Genomic DNA, 21951 nt, shown 5'->3' with positions numbered 1-21951 from the left:
AAACAGATGCTTATCCACCTTGATGTTTAGAAAATAGGGAAGACCTCCATAATTCTGGTAGAACAGCTGCTTAGCCCCATCATCCCATTGGGCCCAAATGTCTTTCAACTCTTGAAACTCATTCTGTGTCGAACTGATACGAGTGAAGTCCTAGAACTCTGACGTATACCTCTCGGTGACACTATCTCCTTTCTCTAACTGGGTTTTCTCTGACCATGCACAGACAGAGGCGTTGTCCTCCACTTTATCAAGATATTCGTTCCTCATTACAAAACTTTCTAATCTAGAAATTGAACCGTAAATTGACACCCTTAAATGTTGAGTGACATGCAATGATAGCAAAAATAAGATAGGTCAATGTCATATATAAAAGGTATAATAAACAAGCACTTATAAGGGTAACTTACTAAAGGCTATCACTGTACTCCCTATGGTAAGCACTTAAAGTTCACTACATGTGTTTCAGTTTTAAAGCGAGGGTACTTGAACCAGCAGATTCCTCGATCCTTACCCATTATGGCTCATATAGACCAAGTTCAGTTCAGGGGAACACATTTCCCTATGGCCATGTGGAGATGAAAATCTCACGAAGACATAGGTACGAATGTATCCCGGAAGCAATCCACTAGCCCGTGCGGAGGTGAAAACCTCACGAAAGCGTAGCTTCTCACTCCCACTTAAGGGTGCGACCACAGCGGTCATGCAAATGAAATGTGTTCGAAAACAAAATAACAAACATATGCAGCAAACACATGTAAAAAGATCGATATTTTTCTTAAAAATTTTCCAAACTTTTGACATTAAGAGAGAAAATAATCAATTTTTGGCTTGACTCTCTTATTGGTCCCCAGTGGAGTCGCCAAGCTGTCGAAACTATTTTTTTTAAAAAAGGTATTTTTGAAATGGGAGTCGCCGCCAACCTTTTTTAGGTGTGATTGGATCACCTTATAAAACATTTTGGTCTACGATATTGTGAGAAAATAGGTTCGGGGGTCAGTTACGTGCGAGGAAGGATTAGCACCCTCGTAACGCCCAAAATTGGTACCAAATTGAATAATTTTCTGTCTTAATGTCAAAAGTTTGAAGGGATTTAGGAATAAGATCCCTTTTTAAAACCGTAATAATTTGAGTTGAAAATCAAGATTCCTTCGCTCCAAAATAGTACAAACATCACATCCAGCATGATTGGACACGATATTCTTAAACTTTCGTAACTGAAATCATCTCGTGATTTACAAAATCTATTTAGAAGGATATTTTTAGACATTTAGACAAATGGGAAATCGCAACCCAGCATGTTAGGGCACTACTTCCCGAATTCCTAAATACCAAAAACATTGCCTCATTTTTAAAATTCTTTTGGATTAAATGAAATATAAATTTTAATAACAAGATGCATTTAACATATTACAAGATATCAATATTAAACAATATAAACTATATGATACATACTTTAACATTTCATACAAATATAATATAGAAAATGATAAATAACGACATAAATTTTATAATATACATTAACATTTCATGCAGATATAGTCATAAATAACATAAATATACATGCATTAACATTTCATGCAAAATATAACATAGAAAACAATGAATATAACAATATAAATTACATAATACATATGTAATAATATTTCATGCAAATATAACTTAAAATAACAACATAAATAATCAATTTTCATGCAAATATATAAAAACAATAAATAACATAAAAATAACAAATAATTTATTAGATAAAATTAACATATTAAAACGATACTAAATAAATCCAAAAAGAATGCAAAAATAAATAAACAAATTATAAACATATAAAAATAAGTCAAAAAATAAAAACTAAATACAATTAAAATTAAATAAGGTATTAAAAATAAAATATTTAAAACAATAGATAAATAATAAAGGAGAATTTTTTAAAATGGTTAATATATATAAAAATATACTATATGATGTAATAATTTAATATATATTTTATAAAAATAGTATTATATATAATAGGAACAAAACTTTATAGTGAATTTTAGAGTATTACATACTAAATTTTTAATAATGATATATAAAATACAATATTTAATAATAATTTACAAATTTTAAAATTATACATAATAATAAATAATAATAAATTATATAATATATAATAAAATAAAAATAATATAATGAATAATATATATAATAAAATGTATAAATCAAAATATATAATAAAATGTAAATAATATAATAAATAATACACAAATAAAAACAAAAATAATATATAATAACTTTTTACATATATAAATAATGTTTATAATAAAATAAATAATATATATAATCTTTAAAATAAATAAATTATATAAAAATTTAAAAGGATTAAAATTAAATAAAAACAAAACTCTAGGGTTAATTTTAAAAATGAAAAATTTTGGACTTAATTGAAACGCGCACTAAAATCCGAGGGACTCACTAGGCAATTAGCCCTAATCCCAAAACGGCGCCGTTTCGAGGATTACGCTTTATTGGGTTCAGGAACCAAATTGAAACAGAAACAAACTATTAAGGCCAGATTTAAAATAGAGAAATTTAAAATTAAACGAAATTAAAAAAACGAAAAATGCGGAAGTGCTCGAACAGCAATTTGCCCATTTACCAAAAACGCGCGGATCCTCCCCGGGTCACGAGTCAACGCGCGGATCCTCAGCCTTGAAACGACACCATTCCTATGAGGCTATATAAGCCAAATTTTGGCCTCAAAAATCATTTTAAACCCGTTTTTAAAAAAAAACAAAAAAAAAAACCCTCTGAAAGAGGATTGAGAGCAGGCCCTCGGAGCTCCGTCAAGCCTCCATCCACGGGCTCCCACCCGCCCACGCGTCCACTCGCCGCCGTCGACTCCGCCACGTACGGCGGTCGGAAGTTGAAAAGCTTCGATTTTCAGCGCAAATTCGACGGTAAATTTCTTTTTATTTTATTTTAGTGATATTTGTATGTATTTATAGAAAAAAAGAAAAAAAAGTAAAGGCAAATCACCTCTGTTTCTTCGATAAGATGCTGGTATTTTTATTGTAAAAATATATGTGTGTATCTCTTTATATCTGTGTAAAAAATGCCCCTGTTTTCTAAGTACAAATTTGGTGTGTTCTTCTATTCGATTCCTTGCCATGTTTGTTGTGTATTTCTTTCCCTTTTTGCAGGTAATGACAAGAAAACCGGCGACAATTGAACGCTGATGATGCACTGGCTCGCCGATTGCGGTGTGAGATGAGGCCTGGTGTCGGGGTGCTTGCGGCGCCTAGGGTTTCAGAAAACCCTACGTCCTTTGATTCTGTTAATAATTTGGGTTAAGGGTGTAATGGGCTGCTGGGTAGTTTAGGTACCAATGTGATTTGTAAATGGGCCATAAATAGTGCTTCAATTGGGCTATGTAAATAGGCTAGCAATTTGGGTTTTGTAAATGGACTGTAAAGAAACTTTTATTATTTTCTTCTTTCTTTTTTTGTTTTTGTTTATTTTACGGGCCTGGCAAATTTGAGCTATTACAAACACATAACCAAAACAATATGCACATATGAAAACACAACTAATCCAACCAAATTAAGCCAACTCTCATGGCTATATATACAAAACCAAAACATTAATATTTACAAGCCATTTCAAATGACCAAATTCATTTTCAAACTATATATCAAAATGACAATCACTCCTATAAATGACATATACTCAAAATACTTAAATTCAAAAGTACCAAAGTGATAGTAGGATAGTGTGATGAAATCTTCGACGATCCCCGAATATGAGTTAGCTTTGATTTCACTATAAACACAGAAAAATTAAACAAAGTAAGTTATAAAGCTTAGTAAGCTCTTATAAAATAAACTCAATTAATTATAAATACACAATTCAACCAACTAAATATATCATCACATAACTAATATTAGCTAACAAACCTTTCACATAATCAATCACAACATTAGTTGCAAAATTCACAAGTTTCATCGATTCCATACTTATACAGTACTTGTACATACATGTACCATCTCTTACTAGTCTCGTGCTTATCCATGTCTTTGACTTACCCGTTGAACCATTCAAAATAATATAGGATACTCGGGAATCTCGCACCCTAAGTGCCAATATATATAGCCAAAGCTATCTTAATAACTCTTACACCGAAGTGCCAATACATAGCCGACGCTACCTCAATATCATATCTCAATAATGCTCACTCTCAAGCTATCAACGAGTCTGCTCACACAAGATGATAGTCATGACGTAACTACATGGTGCTGCTTACACAAGCTGACGAGAATCCACAACACATGCTGGACTAACTCAGCCACCGGTAGGTCGTACGGACCAGCATCCAAAACAATAATAACCCCATAATGACATGCCATTCGTATCCTAATCTGTTCCTAAGGTTCAATCGGGGTTTCATGTCACCAAACCATAGTCAAATGTGTCTGCAAGGTCGTATTTACAATTTATGCAATATCAAAGCATTTAAAATAAAATTATAATAATGCTTATTACATACGAACTTACATCGGATGCAAAAACGGTGAATTAAGTCAATTAATCTGAAACTTTGTTCTTTCCCTGATCTGAATCCGTATTTAACCTTTCTTGATCTAAATATAATCAAAATTAACTTATTTAATAATCTCTCTATTCAATTTAGTTCATAATATATATTAAGGAGATTTCACACATTTGCCCCCAACATTTCAACATTTTTACAATTTAGTCCTTATTTCATAAAATTACAAATTCATGCAATTCAACCAAAACCCATACTAGCCAAATTTCAATTAGGTCCCTAGCAGCCCATATTTTTCATTTATCTCATAATTTAACCATGAAGTTTACACATTTCACAATTTAACCCCTAATTGACAATTTTGTCAAAAATCACTTTACAAATGTTGTTTATCTAACAAAAAGCATGCATTTTCTATCATCAAACATCAAAATACATACAGATTCATCAATGAAAAAACCCTAAACCTTTAAAAATTTTGCAAAATAGTCCCTGGGCTAGCTAAACTAAGCTGCAACGATCTCAAAAATATAGAAATCATTAAAAACGGGACAATATTTACTCACCGATTGAGCTAGGAAGCTTGGCCTAACATATCCATGATTTCTCTAGGTTAGAATCAGTTGACAAAGAAGAAGATGAACATAAAATAGTGGTTTTTGTTTTATTTACTTTAGTTTATTACACTAGTTACTAAATTACCCTTTACTAATACATTAAAACTTATATAAGTAATTTCCACAAATGTCCATTTGAACAACCAATGGTTTATTTATCACGTAACCCCCTCATCTATTTAATTTAATAACCAAATAGTACTTTTAGCTATTAAAACATCACTTTTGCACTTTACGCGATTTAGTCCCTTTTATCAAATTAACCATTCAAACGATAAAATTTCTTAACGAAAATTTCTCACAATCATACTATCACGCTGTACACATTAAAATAATAATAAAATAATTATTTTGACTTTGGATTTGTGGTCCTGAAACCACTGTTTCAATTCAACTAAAAACGGGTTGTTACAACTCTCCCCCTTGGGAATTTTCGTCCCCAAAAATCTTGCCAAAAAAGAAGTTAGGGTACTACTTTCTCATAGCTTCCTCGGGTTCCCACGTGGCTTCTTCGACCCCGTGACATTGCCATAAAACTTTCACCAAAGCTATGCATTTATTTCTTAACACTTTATCCTGTCGAGCTAAAATTCTGATCGGTTCTTCGTTATACATCATATCAGGTTGAATTTCAATCTCTTATGGGGAAACTACATGTGGTGGATTTGATTTATATCAACATAACATCGACACATGAAACACATTGTGAATCTTTTCCAACTCTGAGGTAAAGCTAGCCGATATGCCACTGGCCCTATTTGTTCAATAATCTCATACGGCCCGATGAATCGCTGACTCAATTTGCCTTTGAGACCAAAATGAAGTATTTTCTTCCATGGAGATACTTTCAAAAATACTCTATCGCCGATCTGAAATCCAATGTCCTTACGTTTCAAATCCGCGTACGATTTCTATCAATCTGAAGCTGCTTTCAGACTGTAGCGAATTACTTTTAATTTCTCTTCAATCTTTCTGATCAAATCAACCACTTGAATTTTATTTTCACTAAGCTCGGTCTAGTACAATTAAGTTCGGCATTTACGACCATACAATGCTTCATACGGTGCCATTTTAATGCTCGATTGAAAACTGTTGTTATAAGCGAATTCAACGAATGACAAGTATTTCTCCTAGTTGCCTTCAAATTCTAAAACACAACAATGAAACATATCTTTGAGAATTTTATTACTCTCTCAGACTGACCATCGATTTGCAGATGAAATGCAGTACTAAAGTTCAACTGCATACCTAGAGCTTCTTGCAATATCTTCCAAAATCGCGACGTAAACCTCAAATCTCTATCCGAAATAATCAGAACTGGCACTCCGTGCAATCTAATGATCTCATATATGTACTATTCAGCCAATTTATCAAGCGACTAGTCAGTACGTATCGGAATAAAATGTTCTGATTTCTTTAGTCGATCAATGATAGCATCTTTATTTTTAGGAGATAAGGGCAAACTTGATATGAAATCCATTGTAACTCTATCCCATTTCCACGCTGGTATCATCACAGGCTATAGCAATCCCGAAGGCACCTAATGTTCAGCTTTAACTTGCTGACAAACCAAACATCTCGACACAAATCCTAAAATGTCTCGCTTCATACTGACCACCAATACTATTGTTTCAAATCATTATTCATTTTTGTACTCCCCGAATGAATGGATAAACAACCATTATGTGCTTCGTGTAGAATTTTCTAAATGAGTTTAGAATTCTTCGGTACACAAATTCTACCTTGAAACATTAAACAATCATCGGATCCGATCTGGTAGTCTGAACTACTCGTCGACTCACATTGCACTCTTTTAGCTTGCAACTCGTTATCAAACTTCTGAGCTTCACAAATTTGTTGAAGAAAAATTGGTTTAGCTTTTAATTCTACTAGAATCGAACCATCATCAGACTGGGTTACCTGAGTATTCATCGCTCCTAAAGCAAATAAAGATTTCTTGTAACACCCCTATCCCGTATTCGTCGCCGGAATAGGTAAAGGGGCATTACCAGACCTGAAACTCATATCCGAACAGTAAAAATTTTGAATATATATATATATATATATATATTTATAAAGAATGTTCCTTTAGGTAAATACTAAAGACAGTCAGGGATACAATTTAACTGCTATAAGTACACATTCAAAAGATGCCATTTTCGCATGGCTTATATACATTAACCAAAATATTCTTCGGCCACTGGTCTATTCTTTACATGCCATAAAATAATTCAAAACATAACAGTAACAAGTAGTGGATAGTGATAGTGTGACTAGTTGCTGACGATCCCCGAGCCTGTAGCTTCCAAATGAGATCTATAAAACAGAGGAAACAAAGTAAACGGAGAAGCATTACAATGCTTAGTAAGTTTTAAGCAGTGTCAACAAATAACAATCAAATTATAACATAGTTGTTCGTATTTTTATTTCACTCTTCCTTCGGCCATACCATCCCTTTACCGAATATGCCCATCTCATCATATATAATAGGCAGATAAATTCTCACTTGATAGTGATCTCTTATAAACATAGGTACATTACATATTTTCACCTAACTTTCCACATTGACCAAACGCACAATAATCATAGAACAGTCTTATTGCTTTACTCACATATGCATCACATAACGACCTTGTGATTTAGTCCAAATCAAGCTTAAATATAATCTCAAAATACATACCTGACCAGCTTAACGCATTGAACGTATTTATTACCAATTATTACTGTGAAGTCGTATAATCTTATTGTGACAGCCCAAAATTGACCCTAGTCGGAATGTGGTTTCGGGACCACAAAACCGAGGCATAAAAATAATTTAAAATTTATTTTGATGCCTATAATATGTGTGTGCTCATGTGTGACATTTTTGGTGATTGATTTAGTGTTATTAAGGTGAATTTCACTAGAAAGGACTTAGTAGTGAACTTTGAAAGTACGATAGGAATTGTGTGATGACTAATTAAAGCATGCATGCAAAACAATGGACTTGCATGTCAAATTCCCTTTTATAGGTGGTGGCGGCCATGGCAAGGAATTATGGGCAAAGAAAACATGTTATGACATGTTTTGTTAATGCATGATGTATTAAGTGATAAAATAATTAGATGAGGGAAGAGAAATAAAAAAATGTGTGTGAGAGTGTAGCAATCCCCATTGCTGCAGTGCAAGTGAAAGAAAAACAAAAAAAATTGTTCATCCTTGTTCTCTCCTTCTTTTGGCCGAAAATTCTAAGAGGGAGAAGAGATTTTTGCTTCATTTTCTTTGTTTAGAAGAGATCTAGAAGGAGATTTGGCTAAACTTGCATCAAGATTAAGGTATGTATGAGGTTATGTTGTGAGTTTCATGCATGTTTTAGTTGCTAACTTGATATTCATGTTAGCCATGGTTCAAATCCTTGTTATGCCATGGGAATGGTATTTGGCCAAAGTTGTTATTGTGTTAAAGCCATTGCATGCTAAATGTGAAGCTTGCTAATGATGCATGCAATGATGGATTGTCTACTCTTGAAATTCCTTTGTAGCAATCTTGAGTAAGACATTGAGTTTTCTTTTGTTTAACCATGACCGAAGTTGAAAGGGCATGATTGTGATGTATTCGGCCATGAAGCATTCATGAGCATGGTTTATGCTTCTTGCATGTTAGTTAAAATTTGTGCTTTGGATGGTTATGGACACCTTGAAATTGCCTTGCACCTATATGTGTATATATGTTTGCACATGATATTTTGGTGATGAAGAAAGTGATAAATATGTTTGTTTAAAGAAGAAATTTGTTGAAGAATGTTGAAATTTGCATGTACATTCGTGTAAGTACATGTATAGGGTGAAAACCTTGAAATTATTTTTGATTTTGTGTATTTATGACCATGTATAATCGGCCAAATGAGTAATTTGAGCACTTGATGTTATGTTAAAATTCTTGAGCTTAAATATATGGATGTATGTATATGTGGCCATATAATGGCGTTTTGGTTCAAAGGTTGAATGATAAATTATAATAAAGTGAGATGATATGAGATGCCGAATGTGATTGACTAGTAAACATTATTGAGAAAACTATTGAATACTTCTACTTGTATTCGTTAAGCTCAAGAGCAAAGGGGAGCTAAATCCGATAAAGGGAAGGAAAAAGTGATCGAATAGCCGTTGAAGCCGTTCGACAACATCCGAGGTAAGTCCTCAACAAATGACCCTACTCGAATTATGTGAAATGAAATATGGATGTGTAATGATTATTGATTAATGTATGTATGAGTATTTGAATGATACGGGCTAAGTCCCAAGGCGATTATGCAAGTGATATGTTTGTGTTTGAGCCTTAGTAACGAAAATGAAACATGGATGTGTAATGATTATTGATGTATGTGTGTGCATGAGCAATTGAATGATATCCGGCTAAGTCCCAAGACATTTATGCTAGTAATTATATCCGGTTAAGACCCAAGGCCATTGTGCTAGTGACCACATCCGGCTAAGACCAAGGCATTCGTGCAAGTTGTTAAATCCGGGCTAATACCCGAAGGCATTTGTGCAAGTCGTTCTATCCGGGCTAAGACCCGAAGGCATTCGTGCATGTGGTTATATCCGGTTGTATTCCGAAGAAGCTTGGGCTGAAGGTGAGCGTTGGTTGCTGTAATAAATTTAATTAGTACGCTCGAAAAGCCCAAAGGATAAGGTATGTTTATATGTGCATTGGAAAAGTCGATATGTTTGAGTAACATTCGTTCAATCGACTAACGAATTTTCAGCTATTGAATTGGTTGATATCTTGTGAAAGTATACAATGATGAAGTGTGAAGTAAGTATGATTATGTGAATGTGTATTAATGAAATGATTCATTTGGCTATGTGAATGTAATGCTTTAGTTAAAGCTGATTTTATTGCTTGAGACTTACTAAGCATAAAAATGCTTACCCCGTTGCTTTGGCTCTCTGTTTTATAGATTTTGCTCGTTAGCGATCGGATTCGGGTTCATTAAAGTCGAAGTCATATACACTATCAAAGCCTCCATTTTGGGTATAATTTTGGTTGAACTTTGAAATGGCATGTATAGGACTACCCTATTGTAGAAGGTCATGTACCTTTCGGTTTTATGTAAGCTTGGATAGCCATGCGAAAATGGCTTATATCGTTGTTAGTATGATTCTATAATCGTTTGTATGATGATCATTATGGGGTATGGAATGGTTTTGAAAAGATTAGCCATTGGAATGGTTAATCATGATCACACTTGTGCTATGTATGCAAAAAGGGCCAATTGAATCGTGGAAATCATGAAATAGGTAAAGGTTACCTTGAAAACAGATGCTGGCAGCAGCAGTGGTGTGGTTTTGAAAAATCACCAAAATTTGTAGGAATGGTATTAAATAGTGAATAAGTTATTTAAATGAACCTTGATGAGTCTACTTTCATATGGAAGAAACGAAACGGTCATAGGAGTTACTTGTTAAGAGATATTAAAGTTATTGTGAGACAGGGCCAGAACAGTTTCTGGGTCCCCTGTCGCGACTTTAAAAATTTGTTATAAATTATCCAGAAATAATTAGAAGTCATTCCTTATATGTGCAGATTCCATTTTGAGTCTAGTTTCATTAGAAACAAACGGCACCAGTATTAAAGCCCTGTACAGAGAGATATTCAAGTTGTAACGCACGAAGGTCAGAGCAGTCGATCCCTGTAACATGGGTGACTTTAACTAATAAACTGTACCAATTGGCCCGACCAAAAATTATAGAAATAAATCCATGGAAGGATATATGAGTCTAAATTCAGGGGAAATTTACGGAATCAGTTTCCGAGTTTTGAAACTCGAGATATGATTTTTAAGGCGACAGTGATGCAGTTTTCCAGCCTGTCTGGAAATGCCAAATTGGTCGGTGCTTTAAGAGGATTTAGCTCGTCAACCCCTCGCGTCCGACACCGGCGATGGTCTCGGGCTCGGGGTGTTACAATTTTATTGGTATCAGAGCTACGGTTTAGTCGATTCTAGGACTACCGTGATATGTTTGGGGTCTAGCTATACATGCCATTAAATGATGAATTGATAGTGTGGTGATTTCTGACAATTTGACTTTGTGTTTGTTTATAGCAATGGATCCCGATCCCAACCGAGCAATAGCTGATGATGTGGAGAGTGTGGCGCTTGCTCCGCAAGAAGGGACAGCGCCGGCGGACTCTCAACCTATGGCCAGCAATCCGAACGATGAGGCTAGGCAAGCCTTTTATAGTGTGATGAATGACCTGGTTTAACCAATACATTCGAACTAACACTACTGTTCCACAACCTCCATTTCCGACAAATGCAACCCCAAGACCTACAATACCTCCCAGAATCGACCAAATAAGGTCAAGTAAGCCCCGATCGATAGGATTCAAAACATGGGGCCACTGAATTTAAAGCTACGGATGATGATGATGCCGAGCAAGCTGAATTTTGGTTGGACAACACTATCCGGTGCTCGATGAGCTATCTTGTACACCGATGAGTGCTTAAAGTGTACCATCTCCTTGCTACGTGATTCCGCCTACTATTGGTGGAGTACTCGACTTCGTGGTGCCTAGAGAGCAAGTGACTTGGGAGTTCTTTCAAACCGAGTTCAAAAAAGTATATCATCGAGATTCATCGACCGAAGCGAAAGGAATTTCTTGATCTTAAGCAAGGCTCTATGTCGCCATCGACTACGAATGAAAATTTGTGAGGCTTAGCCAGACGCAGCGAGAATGCATTTCGTCCAAGCTATTATGTGTAAATGCTTGAGGATGGGCTGAATGATGATATAAGGATGTTCGTTGGCATTCTCGAAATACGAGAGTTCGTAGTACTTGTTGAGCGAGCTTGTAAAGTCAAGAGCTTAGGAAGGAGAAACAAAAAGTTGATGTGGGAACCGGAGAATTCGAAAAGGTCCTCGGAAAGTCTCTTCAACAGCATCGAAGAGATTTCGAGATGATGTGAGCCGGTCTAGAGGCGCCGGGCTTTTCTAGACGAGATCGCGGTCGACCTCCTGTGACCACACGAGTCACTTCGATCGCCGATGGTGGCCGAGAGAGAGCGGAGTGTCGCATTGTGGCAAATGGCATTCGGGAGTCAGAGGTTCCGTGATCGCTCGCTATAAGTGTGGATCAGTGACCACTTTATCAAGGACGCCCGAGGTTGCTTGAACAAAATGTAAGTCAAAGTGGAAACCCGGTGCTACCACCGCTCAAGGTAGGCCATCCAAATACGGGCAATGCTAGTGGCGGTCGAGAGGGTCGAGAGATGCTACAACGAGACCCGAGGCTCGACTCTGCTAGGACTTATGCCATACGTGCCGCGAGGATCTTTGCCTCACCGGATGTTATTACCAGTACTTTCACTTTTCGATACTAATGTGATTGCTTTGATTGACCCTGGTTCTACTCATTCTTATATATGTGAAACCTTAGCATCCAAGAAGACTTTGCCTATTGAGTCTCATCGAGTTTGTAATTCGGTGTCAAACCCTTGGGTCATTACGTGCTTGTTAACAAAGTGTGCAAGAAAAGTCCCCTAGTATTCGAGGTTCTTATTTTCCGCGGACTTGATGCTTTTGCCGTTCGATGAATTCGACGTTATTCTTGGTTTGGATTGGTTGACCATGCACGATGCGGTTGTAAATTGCAAAAGAAAGACTATCGATCGAGGTGCGCGAATAACGAGATAATTCGGGTTGAGTCTGAGACTTAAAGGGTTGCCGTTGTAATATCAGCAATGTTGGCGGAAATATGTAAGAAAAGGGTGCGAAGCGTACCTTGCGTATGTGCTCGATGACAAGGAGTCGAAAAGAAACCCGAATCTGTGCGTTGGTTTGTGAATACCGGACGTTTTCCTCGAAGAATTGCGGGTTTACCACTGTTCGGAAATAGAGTTTGGCATCGAATTGGTACCGGTACCACTCCAATTTCGATAGCTCCGTATCGTATGGCAATCGACGGAATTAAAGGAGTTGAAAGCTCGGTTGCAAGAATTGGTGGATAGAGGTTTTGCCCTCCGAGTTTTTCGCCTTTGGGTGCGCCGGTGTTGTTTGTGAAAAGAAGGATGGGACCATGAGGTTGTGCATCCACTATCGTCGACTTAATAAAGCGACGATAAAGAACAAATATCCGTTTACGCATATTGATGACTTGTTCGATCAACTGAAGGGAGCCTCGGTGTTCTCGAAAATAGATTTGAGATCGGGCTATTATCGATTCATAATTCGAGATTGGACGTACCCAAGGCGCCTTGAGCGAGATATGGTCACTACGAGTTTCTAGTGATGCCGTTTGGACTTACTAATGCCCTGCGGTATTTATGGATTTGATGAATCGGATCTTCGACCATATTTAGATCGGTTCGTAGTCGTATTCATTGATGACATCTTGGTCTATTCAAGAAATGAGACCGAACATCTTTGAACACCGAGGTTAGTCTCGCAAATTCTACGGGATAAGCAATTATATGCTAAGTTCAGCAAGTGTGAGTTCGGTTAGAGAGGTTAGCTTCTTGGGGCATGTGATATCGCATCGGGCATTCGAGTCGACCGAACAAAATTTCAGCCATACTTAACTGGAAGCCTCGAGAAATATTACCGAGGTTCGAGCTTTTTGGGGCTTGCGGTTATTACCGACGATTTGTAAAGGTTTCTCAACGATAGCCACGCCAATGACGGCTTACTCCAAAAGGATGTTAAGTTCGAATGGACGGAGAAATGTCGAAGAGTTTCGATCAATCGAAAACTTATTTGATGAAGCCCCAATTCTAGTGCAACCCGAATCTGGCAAAGAGTTTGTCATCTATAGTGACGCCTCCCTACTTGGGTTAGGTTGTGTATTGATGCAAGAAGGTCGAGTTGTGGCCTATGCGTCGAGGCAATTAAAGCCACATGAGAAAAATTATCCGACCCATGATCTCGAATTGGCTGCCATCGTATTCGCCTTAAAGATTTGGCGACATTACTTATTTGGTGAGAGGTGCCATGTGTACTCGGATCACAAAAGTCTCAAATATTTGATGACCCAAAGAGACTTAAATCTGCGACAAAGACGTTGGCTCGAGCTGTTAAAGGATTATGAGCTGGTCATTGACTATCACCCGGGAAAGGCGAATGTGGTTGCGGATGCCTTGAGTCGTAAATCATTATTCGCTTTACGAGCGATGAATGTGCACTTGTCCGTTCGATCCGACAACGTGTTAGTAGCTGAATTGAAAGCCAAACCATTATTGATACATCAAATTTGTGAAGCTCAGAAGGTCGACGATGAGTTGGTTGCAAAACGGGCCGAGTGTGTTCCGAACAAGGAATCGGAGTTTCAGATCGATGATGACGATTGTTTGAGGTTCAGAAGTCGTCTGTGTGTTCCAAAGAATTCGGAACTTATTTCGATAATTCTGAACGAAGCCCATTGTAGCCAAATGGCAATCCACCCGGGGAGTACGAAGATGTACAACGATTTGAAACGCGTCGGTTTTGGTGGCATGGTATGAAACGAGACATCTCCGAATTTGTTTGAGATGTTTAATATGTCAACAAGTGAAAGCGAACATCAAGTGCCTTCAGATTACTTCACCGATCACGATACCCGAGTGGAAATGGGATCGAGTCACAATGGACTTTGTATCCGGACCGCCAATGTCGCAAGTAAGAAGGATGCGATTTGGGTCGTCAGAGATAGATCGACTAAGTCGGCTCACTTTGTCCCCCGACGCACGGATTTTTCAATGGACAAATTAGCCGAATTGTATGTTTCTCAGATTGTGAGATTACAAGGGGTGCCTATTTCTATCGTGTCGGATAGAGATCCGAGATTTACCTCGCGATTTTGGAAGAAGTTGCAAGAAGCTTTGGGTACCAAGTTGCATTTCAAAGACCGCCTTTCACCCCCAAATCGATGGTCAATCCGAGCGGATAATTCGAGATACTTGAGGATATGTTGAGATGTTGCATCCTCGAGTTCAGTGGTTCATGGGAAGCGGTATTTGCCTTTGATTGAATTCGCTTATAACAATAGTTTTCAATCAAGTATTAGGATGGCACCTTACGAGGCTTTGTACGGTCGTAAATGCCGTACACCATTGTTTTGGACCGAGCTCGGTGAAAGCAAAATTTTCGGTGGATTTGATTAGAGATCTTTGAATGAAAGTGAAAGTAATCCGTGAAAGTCGAAGATAACCTCCGATCGTCGGAAGTCGACGCGGATCTGAAGCGTAAGGACATCGAGTATCGTGGGAGATAAAGTGTTTCTCAAGGTTTCGCCTTGGAAAAAGATACTCGATTCGGTAGTAAGGGCAAGTTGAGCCCGAGGTTCATTGGGCCATATGAGATATCCGAGCGAGTCGGGCCAGTGGCATATCGTTTGATTTTTCTCCCCGAACTCGAAAAGATTCACGATGTCTTTCATGTTTCGATGCTTGACGCTATAGATCCGATCCATCGCACGTGATTAGTCCATCGAAGTTGAAATTCAAGCCAATATGAGTTATGAGGAAGAACCGATTCGTATCCTATCACGTGAAGTGAAAGAGTTGCGAAACAAGCGGGTTCCGCTAGTGAAAGTGTTATGGCTCAAACACGGGATAGAAGAAGCTACTTGGGAAACCGAGAACTCTATGAAAGAGCGATACCCAACCCTATTTACGGTAAGATTTTCGGGACGAAAATTTCTTAAGTGGGGAGAGTTGTGACACCCAAAATTGACCCTAGTCGGAATGTGGTTTCGGGACCACAAAACCGAGGCATAAAAATAATTTAAAATTTATTTTGATGCCTATAATATGTGTGTGCTCATGTGTGACATTTTTTGGTGATTGATTTAGTGTTATTAAGGTGAATTTCACTAGAAAGGACTTAGTAGTGAACTTTGAAAGTACGATAGGAATTGTGTGATGACTAATTAAAGCATGCATGCAAAACAATGGACTTGCATGTCAAATTCCCTTTTATAGGTGGTGGCGGCCATGGCAAGGAATTATGGGCAAAGAAAACATGTTATGACATGTTTTGTTAATGCATGATGTATTAAGTGATAAAATAATTAGATGAGGAAGAGAAATAAAAAAAATGTGTGTGAGAGTGTAGCAATCCCCATTGCAGTGCAAGTGAAAGAAAAACAAAAAAAATTGTTCATCCTTGTTCTCTCCTTCTTTTGGCGAAAATTCTAAGAGGAAGAAGAGATTTTTGCTTCATTTTCTTTGTTTAGAAGAGATCTAGAAGGAGATTTGGCTAAACTTGCATCAAGATTAAGGTATGTATGAGGTTGTGTTGTGAGTTTCATGCATGTTTTAGTTGCTAACTTGATATTCATGTTAGCCATGGTTCAAATCCTTGTTATGCCATGGGAATGGTATTTGGCCAAAGTTGTTATTGTGTTAAAGCCATTGCATGCTAAATGTGAAGCTTGCTAATGATGCATGCAATGATGGATTGTCTACTCTTGAAATTCCTTTGTAGCAATCTTGAGTAAGACATTGAGTTTTCTTTTGTTTAACCATGACCGAAGTTGAAAGGGCATGATTGTGATGTATTCGGCCATGAAGCATTCATGAGCATGGTTTATGCTTCTTGCATGTTAGTTAAAATTTGTGCTTTGGATGGTTATGGACACCTTGAAATTTGCCTTGCACCTATATGTGTATATATGTTTGCACATGATATTTTGGTGATGAAGAAAGTGATAAATATGTTTGTTTAAAGAAGAAATTTGTTGAAGAATGTTGTGAAATTTGCATGTACATTCGGCCTAGTACATGTATAGGGTGAAAAACCTTGAAATTATTTTTGATTTTGTGTATTTATGACCATGTATAATCGGCCACATGAGTAATTTGAGCACTTGATGTTATGTTAAAATTCTTGAGCTTAAATATATGGATGTATGTATATGTGGCCATATAATGGCGTTTTGGTTCAAAGGTTGAATGATAAATTATAATAAAGTGAGATGATATGAGATGCCGAATGTGATTGACTAGTAAACATTATTGAGAAAATATTGAATACTTCTACTTGTATTCGTTAAGCTCAAGAGCAAAGGGAGCTAAATCCGATAAAGGGAAGGAAAAAGTGATCGAATAGCCGTTGAAGCCGTTCGACAACATCCGAGGTAAGTCCTCAAGAAATGACCCTACTCGAATTATGTGAAATGAAATATGGATGTGTAATTATTATTGATTTATGTGTGTATGAGTATTTGAATGATACCCGGGCTAAGTCCCAAGGCGATTATGCAAGTGATATGTTTGTGTTTGAGCCTTAGTAACGAAAATGAAACATGGATGTGTAATGATTATTGATGTATGTGTGTGCATGAGCAATTGAATAATATCCGGCTAAGTCCCAAGACATTTATGCTAGTAATTATATCCGGTTAAGACCGAAGGCCATTGTGCTAGTGACCACATCAGGCTAAGACCAAGGCATTCGTGCAAGTTGTTAAATCCGGGCTAATACCAAGGCATTTGTGCAAGTCGTTCTATCCGGGCTAAGACCAAGGCATTCGTGCATGTGGTTATATCCGGTTGTATTCCGAAGAAGCTTGGGCTGAAGGTGAGCGTTGGTTGCTGTAATAAATTTAATTAGTACGCTCGAAAAGCCCAAAGGATAAGGTATGTTTATATGTGCATTGGAAAAGTCGATATGTTTGAGTAACATTCGTTCAATCGACTAACGAATTTTCAGCTATTGAATTGGTTGATATCTTGTGAAAGTATACAATGATGAAGTGTGAAGTAAGTATGATTATGTGAATGTGTATTAATGAAATGATTCATTTGGCTATGTGAATGTAATGCTTTAGTTAAAGCTGATTTTATTGCTTGAGACTTACTAAGCATAAAAATGCTTACCCCGTTGCTTTGGCTCTCTGTTTTATAGATTTTGCTCGTTAGAAATCGGATTCGGGTTCATTAAAGTCGAAGTCATCTACACTATCAAAGCCTCCATTTTGGGTATAATTTTGGTTGAACTTTGAAATGGCATGTATAGGACTACCCTATTGTAGAAGGTCATGTACCTTTCGGTTTTATGTAAGCTTGGATAGGCATGCGAAAATGACTTATATACGTTGTTAGTATGATTCTATAATTGTTTGTATGATGATCATTATGGGGTATGGAATGGTTTTGAAAAGATTAGCCATTGGAATGGTTAATCATGATCACACTTGTGCTATGTATGCAAAAGGGCCAATTGAATCGTGGAAATCATGAAATAGGTAAAGGTTACCTTGAAAACAGATGCTGGCAGCAGAAGTGGTGTGGTTTTGAAAAATCACCAAAATTTGTAGGAACGATATTAAATAGTGAATAAGTTATGTAAATGAACCTTGATGAGTCTACTTTCATATGGAAGAAACGAAACGGTCATAGGAGTTACTTGTTAAGAGATATTAAAGTTATTGTGAGACAGGTCCAGAACGGTTTCTGGGTCCCCTGTCGCGACTTTAAAAATTTTCTATAAATTATCTAGAAAGAATTAGAAGTCATGCCTTATATGTACAGATTCCATTTTGAGTCTAGTTTCATTAGAAATAAACGGCACCAGTATTAAAGCCCTGTACAGAGAGATATTAAAGTTGTAACACGCGAAGGTCAGAGCAGTCGATCCCTGTAACATGGGTGACTTTAACTAATACCAATTGGCCCGACCAAAAATTCTAGAAATAAATCCTTGGAAGGATATATGAGTCCAAATTCAGGGAAAATTTACGGAATCAGTTTCCGAGTTTTGAAACTCGAGATATGATTTTTAAGGCGACAAGTGACGCAGCTTTTCCAAACTTGTCTGAAATGCCAAATTGGTCGGTGCTTTAAGAGGATTTAGCTCGTCAACCCCTCGCGTCCGACACCGGCGATGGTCTCGGGCTCGGGGTGTTACACTTATGCTTTACTCGAATCTTCAGCGAAACCTTTATCTCGAATAGTCCCCACACGTAGTTATCAGGTCTTACCCGGACAAAATCTCCACACGTAGTCATCGGGTCTAACCCAGACATAATCTCCACACGTAGTCATCGGGTCTTACCCGGACATAATCTCCACACGTAGTCATCGGGTCTTACCCGGAATATATTTCCAAGTTTCATGTACATTTATTCACATGTTACAACATTCACATCGACTGTCATATTTGTAATTCATTTGCCTCATCAAATATCTAATAATACACACCTTTCACATTTGGTCATTCGGCCACAATATACACACATCTCCTACATATTTCACACTAGCCGAATCACTAGCCATTCGGCTTTACCACATATACATATCTCATACATATTTTGCATTAGCCATTCGGCTTTACCACATATACATATCTCATACATATTTCACACTAGCCATTCGGCTTTACCACATATACATATCTCATACATCTTTCACACTAGCCATTCGGCTTTACCACATATACATATCTCATACATATTTCACACTAGCCATTCGGCTTTACCACATATACATATCTCATAGCCATTCAGCTTTACCACGTATACATATCTCATACATATTTCACACTAGCCATTCGGCTTTACCACATGTACATATCTCATACATGTTTCACATTAGCCATTCAGCTTTACCACATATACATATCTCATACATATTTCACATTAGCCATTCGGCTTTACCACATATACATATCTATTTATCTTGTACATCAATTTCAGCAATAGCTTATAAGCAACTCAAATAGTTTCATCAATGTTTACAACAAATTCACATATTCACTACAAGCTGTTTTCCTGAGCAATAGTCACTAAATTATTTATAACTGGAGCTAAAAAACTCAAAATCAATTTCCGTTAATTTTCCCTGAATATAGACTCATATATCTTCCATCCATAAAATTTTCAGAATTTTAGATTTGGCCAATCAATACCAGATTTTTCTTAAAGTTTCCCCTGTTTCACTGGTTGACTAATCTAACCACTCTTTACTACGAATCAAATTTCTTATTGTACAGAATTCAAAATATGTTCTATTTGATTTCATTTGAAACTAGACTCATTAGGGAGTCTAAGCATATAAATTTTATCTTATAACCATTTTTTTACAAATTATAATGATTTTCTAAAGACAGAACAGGGGATTTCGGAGTCATTCTGACACTGTCTCACACAACTTTAAATATCTCTTTATAGGAAATTTCTTTGCTTACACGGTCTCTTTTATAAGAAACTAGACTAATTAAGCTTTGATTACATATTTTATTCGGCCTATAATTCCACACCAACAATTTATAGTGATTTTCTAAAATCACATTACTGCTGCTGTCCTAAGCAAGTTATTACAATTTGCTCTTAAATTTCCAAGTCCAAACACTTATGAACTTACCATTTGAGTTTAAGACATATCATGGCCACATCATATCTTATTAAATCAAATCATTATGTCCTATTATAATTGAATTTACTCAACGTTTAATCACTTAAAACTTACCTCGAAAGCTGCCGAACGATTACGACGGCTATTCGATCACTTTTTCCCTTCCCTTATCCAACTTTGATCCTCTAGGCTCTTGAGCTAAATCAAACAATTTACTTCCCAAATTAAACATAGTCATACGACATCCATATACATTTTATACTAGCCGAAATGTACCATCAAGATATACTTTACTCAAATAATTTACATTGGCCGATCTTGTATAATGTTTTGTAGCTTAATAAATTTAACATACATTATGTATTCATAATATTTGTGCAGCCAATTATCCATGGTCATACACACACAATCAAAAATAAATACCAAATTTTCATATCCTTTATGCCCTAAGCCGAATACACTTGTCATGTTCACCTACATTTTTCAAGTACAACATTCTCATATTCCGCATTAGTATCAAGCATAATAGCCAATTCTTCCCACCATTTCCAAACCAATTCATCAATGGAATCATACCATTACAAATAAACTTAAAATAACCATATCTAATAATCAAATACCTATAGCATTGCACATTTCTCACATAGCAAGTACAACTAAATTCATTATTAATATATATATATATATCTAAACACTTAACTACAAGATTTAATCACCATTATCAAATCATAAAACAGCTTATAACCATCATCTATATTTACTTCACATAAACCGAAATAACCATTACATCATCTTTAAAACACTTAGCATTTTACCCATTTAATCAAGCCAAATCTCAAGACCATTCCATCACACAAATTATACCATAAATCATACTTACAATTTAAGTTAATGCATGACCGAAAATCACCATCATTAACATCATTATCAAACCAAAACCAAAACACATCTATCATCCGTATACCTAGCTTACCAAAACAAACTACTATGAGTTTCAAGCTTGTTGACCGAATCTCAAACCTCAAAATTCTAAGTTTAATCTATGGGATAAGTAGAGTTTGAACTAATCATCTCAAACATGCATAGATTTTCAAGAATCATTCAATACATACCTCATTCTAGCCATCTTCTAAGCCAAAAATCAAAGCAACCAAACTTTCTCCTCCCTCCCTTTAGGCTACGACAATGGAGGAGAAGAAAAGACCCAACTTTGTTTTTCTTTTTTTTTTTCACCCTTTTAATTATTTAATTCCTCTTATAATTTATGACATATAATAACTTGATTTAAAATAAAACTATTTGATATTATTTAACTAAAATATAACATACAAAATGCCAAAATGTGTCATTCATGCCCATCCTTGCCGTCCACTACCAAGAAAAAGGAATGTTTGACATGCAAGTCCCTCATGCTTCAAACCATACAATTTTTAGCCACTACCAATTAACCTATGACATTTTCAAGATTTTTCACATAAGCCCCTTTTTATTTATTTCACATC

At 36.4% G+C, this 21951-nt stretch overlaps 1 long non-coding RNA gene across 1 annotated transcript; it reads right to left on the bottom strand.

Moving 5' to 3' along the window:
* Positions 1 to 7250: 7250 nt before the first annotated feature.
* On the bottom strand, positions 7251 to 21667 carry LOC128285419 (uncharacterized). Its single transcript, XR_008275910.1, has 2 exons — positions 21562 to 21667; positions 7251 to 7452 (listed from the first exon to the last, which is right to left on the bottom strand). It is a non-coding gene; the product is annotated as an uncharacterized LOC128285419 (long non-coding RNA).
* Positions 21668 to 21951: the final 284 nt, after the last annotated feature.

This window comes from Gossypium arboreum, chromosome 2, assembly GCF_025698485.1.
Source record: "Gossypium arboreum isolate Shixiya-1 chromosome 2, ASM2569848v2, whole genome shotgun sequence".
In the NCBI taxonomy this organism is placed as follows: domain Eukaryota; kingdom Viridiplantae; phylum Streptophyta; class Magnoliopsida; order Malvales; family Malvaceae; genus Gossypium; species Gossypium arboreum.
Note: the sequence above shows the minus strand (reverse complement) of the source record. Positions and strands in the feature narration are given on the sequence as shown.